General features: G+C 43.0%; 1 long non-coding RNA gene across 1 annotated transcript; it reads right to left on the bottom strand.

Annotated features, from left to right (window-relative positions):
* Positions 1-2,060: 2,060 nt before the first annotated feature.
* Positions 2,061-3,281, bottom strand: LOC120924800. Its single transcript, XR_005746426.1, has 2 exons — positions 3,002-3,281; positions 2,061-2,880 (listed from the first exon to the last, which is right to left on the bottom strand). It is a non-coding gene; the product is annotated as an uncharacterized LOC120924800 (long non-coding RNA).
* Between the last annotated feature and the right edge of the window lie 1,512 nt (positions 3,282-4,793).

Here is a 4,793-nt window from a genome sequence, read left to right as displayed (position 1 = left end):
TGCCATCTAAAACAAAAAACTGCTTTGGCTAGAGTTCCATTTCTAGACTGGCATCGGTCTTCATAATACATTGGAAAAGGTCTAATCTCTTCAATAAAACAGCACAGAGGAGGGTGTTCCAGAAGTCTAGACAGGATGTAAGATAAGGTAAGAGCTGTTGATCTATGGAAAAGGCATTGTGATGACAGCACACACAATGCATGTTGACAGCAGCAGTGTAAGAGAGAAAGATGGCAATTATCTGATACAGCATCGCATACATTCATTTCATCCCTGTTTGTTTAGATCCGACGTTTTCTTGGCTTGTATGTGAAACTTTATCAATTGAGAAACCCAAGCAAAAAACAATTTAGCACTTCTAGTCTACAATGATCAAATCAAATACCTGTTGTACATTAGTAGTAGTTAAAGCACATTTCATGCCTCAATAAAACCTGTAGTTGTATTCAGGGCCGCCATCAGGGGGGTACAGGCAGTACACATGTAAGGGGCCCGGAAGTCCCCAGGGGCCCGGATTGCAACCCCCCCGCTTTTTTTTATTTTTTTTTATATATTTTTTCTATTTTATTTTTTATTAAAGGGCCATTTTTTCTTAGGGGCCTGGAGATCCCTAGGGCCCCAGATGACAACCCCCTCTTTTATAAGGCAGCAGTACCCCCCCCCCCCCCGGTTCTCTGCTCCAGGGACCCATGCCTCATGCCTGAAGCTGTGTAAGGGGCCCCATAATTCCTGATGGCGGCCCTGGTTGTATTGGTAATACATCATTATCTGAGGTTATCTGCCAGCCCTCAAGAAGATAGATTGTATATCCCAGTTGTGTGAGCAAATCTGTGTGTAAAGGATAAGTTCACCTTTCTTAAAAAAAAAAAAAATGAATGCATGTTTTTTTTTTTTTTGCAGGTGCATTTTCAAGCTCCTACAGACTGTAAGATGTCTGCTCATGTCTCGTACCAGCAGGCAGTTACAAAATGACAGAAAGACACAATGAACTACCTAGAGAGCTCAACAGTGCCCTGGTATTTCATTGAGAACTACAAACCGTCAGCTGCAAAGGCTGTCGGTACTTTTAATTCATTCACAGATCTCCTTTCAAATTTTGACAGCGGGTGCAGGGAGAAGATCCCCGGGTCACTGTCACAATGAAGAACGATCGGCAAGAGGCTGCGTGAGTGAGAACATGTTACAAGTCCTCCCTCTAAAAATGACAGGTGTTCTAATCCCTCTCCACTCCAAAATAATAGTTTTGCTTTTAGGTATACTTTTATGCTGCTACATTACAGGTTTCTTCCTAATATTGATATTCATTGTATCATTATTATTTCCAATTACCATCAAGCTGCCAGGTTCTTGGTGTGTTGGATAATAAATAGTTATTATTTATTATCAAAATTCTTTAAAACTCTACGTGGGCATATATGGACCCTATATTACAGTGAACTATCATTAGTCAGTAAACTTTCAAGCTAGTATTTTTATAAGTATCATCTCATGTTATTGTAATAATGACGGCAATACCAGACTCTATAGATTCAATCATTTCACTGTAAACGGTCATAGGTCTCTAAACAATGGGCCAGTTTACTGCCCTTCGGACTTTGGGGGGGGTTGAATTTAGGCCAGTTGAGGTAAAAAATGAGATGTAAACAATGCCTCAGGCTTAATGGTCAGTAGAGGGAGGGGGGGTGGGGGGTAAATAAATGACATAGTGCCTATAGTCAGACTGTGGAGGAATAGTGCTCCATCATTGGTATAAGTGGAGGTATGATGCCCCATTGTTGGTGTCAGCAGAGGCGTAGTGCCCCATTGTTTGGTGTCAGCATAGGAGTAGTACCTAGGGTTGCCACCTTTTCTTCAAGTAAAACCCGAACACTTCAGTGGTGCACAGCAATTTTCTTTTATAGTATAAACATATGTATACTATAAATAAGTAAATGAGGCAAAGATAATCAAATCAGTAACACCACATCCCGGTATATAAAGAGAAATAATTTTTGGGAGCGGGTAACAAATCCTGGGATTTTAAAGGTGTTTATAGTAGGAAATAGATCCAAGACAATAAAGTAAATACAAAAGTAATAATTTATTCATACATAGATATTTCATAAAAAAGAATACAGAACATGGATGGTCTCTTTGATAGTAATAGCGACTTAAAGTAGCAGAAGAACCTGTTGGGGGAAGCCCGATATGTTTCGCTCAAAGAGCTTCATCAGGAGCAATACAACAAGCTATAAAATAAAGAAAAAACAAGGTAATACATAAGCATAGGGCATTGAAAATATTGCCAGAAAAAACGACAACTTCGGAAAACAAACCGCTAGCTGTTACAATACATATACACAATGTAATAATAGACTGCATCAAATGGATATTAAAGAGTAAAACATCTGTAATACAAATGGTTCATGAGAATACAGGGGTCACAAAAACTGATAACATTTCATACAGTGGAAGGACCGTGAGCAAACTTACCTATCAAGGTCAAAGATCATCCAATCACATTAAAAACCGCTGTGTGCCAAATAAGTCAAGCTATGAAGAAAATTCCATAGTGTTTTGTACCCACTTCAGCATGCATCCAGGAAACCGCATGGAACCTGTCCAGCCAAATGTGATATTCACAATACTATAGTAAAAAAAGGTAGAGGTAGTGAATGCTAAGGGAATAAACCCCTAAAACATTAGGGGAAACCTCATAAAGAACTGAAGAAAAATATTGAAAAATATGCATATATATATATATATATATATGTAAATACCTTAATTAGGCAATTGGGTCAGATCGAAAAGGGACTGGTAAAATTGCGTTCCAGCACATTAACGGTTAATCAAACCAATGTGCAATAGTCAGCCGGAGAAGACCTCTGGCAGTGCTGATTGCTGGTAAAAGATATGTAGGGAAAGCAAACCATCAATAAAGGTGTAAATAAAACACCCAATGCGACACTATCTAAGATACCATTGAGCAAGAAGCTGTATGGGACAACCAAGATAAACATACCTGTATAGGGAGGTTGGAATCAAGTCCAAGGAGACTATAAGGCAGGAACAGCCTGGGACCCTGACATAGCAGAGCCATGAAGAGGCAAATGAAAATGGCCTTTAAATACCCCCCAACTCTGTGTGATGCAACGCTGCTGGGGGTGGGCTAAAATCTATGGTGCCTCATGAAAGGTGTGCTAGATTGGGGAGAGCAGGGATGGAAAAAACTATACTATACATATATTTTGCAATTAAATAAAATTTACATCAGAGTCCACAGAATCCCCCTTTTACATCTGAACTCAAATAGTTCCCTTACACTGTAAGGGGGGGCTTTGCAGACTCTGATGTAAGGGAGAACTCTGGGGACTCTAACATAAGGGATGCTCTAGGAACCCTGATTTAAGGGGGAACACTTAGAACTCTGATGTATGGAAAGGACTCTGATGTGAGGGGGAACACTGTGGCCTCTGGTGTAAAGGGGAACTCTGATGTAAGGGGGGGGCTATGAGAACCCAGATTTACCTTGGTGTACTCACTCAGAGGCAGGAGAGATTAGGGGGAGACTTTAGTTTTAGGGGTGGATGGTGAGCTCACTCCCCCCTTGGCAGTCAGCACCTCTCATCCAGATGTATCTGAGGCTGCTGGACTTGAAATTTTCCACCCCCACTTTCCTTTTCTGAGGCACAGGGCTGGGAATTGGAGTGTGGGCAGACACAGAGGTGTAGGGGCAGGAGGAATCGGAGCAGATTGGTGCCCTCTTTCCTCTCCCATCTGTAGGGGGGAATTGTTAGTGCTGGCTTTGGCCAGTTTGAGTGAGAGACACTCTCGGCTTAGACACCTGCAGCCAGCAACCCTGCTGGAAAGCCATAGTCCGTTCTCAATAATGTGTCCGGGTTTCAGACAGTCTGAAACCTGGACGCATGATTCCAAACCCAAACTGTCCAGGTGAATCCCGGACAGGTGGCAACCCTAGTAGTACCCCATTGTTGGTGTCAGTAGAGGAGTAGTTCCCCATCATTGGTATCGCTAGGAGTAATGGTGCCCTATGGTTGGTGTCACTGGAAGGAATAGTGCCCCGTCATTGGTGTCAGTAGGAGGAAATGTGCCCCTTTGTTGGTATCATTGGGATCAATTATAGTGCCCCATAATTGGTGTCAGTGGGAGAAATAGTGCCCAGTTGTGGTATCCATGATCGTAATAGTGCCTCATATCATTGAGGGGAATAATGCTCCAAGGGCTAGATAAAGTATTGTTCTGTCCACCAGACTTATTTTCGGATTACCTGTATCTGTGTTGTTAACCACTTCCAGACCGCCGCATGTATATGTACGTCGGCAGAATGGCATGTACGTCCCTGCCTAGACGTGGGCGGGGGTCCGATCGGGACCCCCCCCACTACATGCGGCGGTCGGATTCCCGCGGGGAGCGATCCGGGACGACGGCGCGACTATTCGTTTATAGCCGCCCCATCGTGATCGCTCCCTGGAGCTGAAGAACGGGGAGTGCTTCACTGTGGCGGCTGCATCGATCGAGTGATCCCTTTTATAGGGAGACTCGATCGATGACATCAGTCCTACAGCCACACCCCCCTACAGTTGTAAACACACACTAGGTGAACCCTAACTCCTACAGCGCCCCCTGTGGTTAACTCCCAAACTGCAACTGTCATTTTCACAATAAACCATGCAATTTAAATGCATTTTTTGCTGTGAAAATGACAATGGTCCCAAAAATGTGTCAAAATTGTCCGAAGTGTCCGCCATAATGTCGCAGTCACGAAAAAAATCACTGATCGCCGCCATTAGTAG

The sequence above is a fragment of the Rana temporaria genome, chromosome 1 (assembly GCF_905171775.1).
Source record: "Rana temporaria chromosome 1, aRanTem1.1, whole genome shotgun sequence".
Classification (NCBI taxonomy): domain Eukaryota; kingdom Metazoa; phylum Chordata; class Amphibia; order Anura; family Ranidae; genus Rana; species Rana temporaria.
Note: the sequence above shows the minus strand (reverse complement) of the source record. Positions and strands in the feature narration are given on the sequence as shown.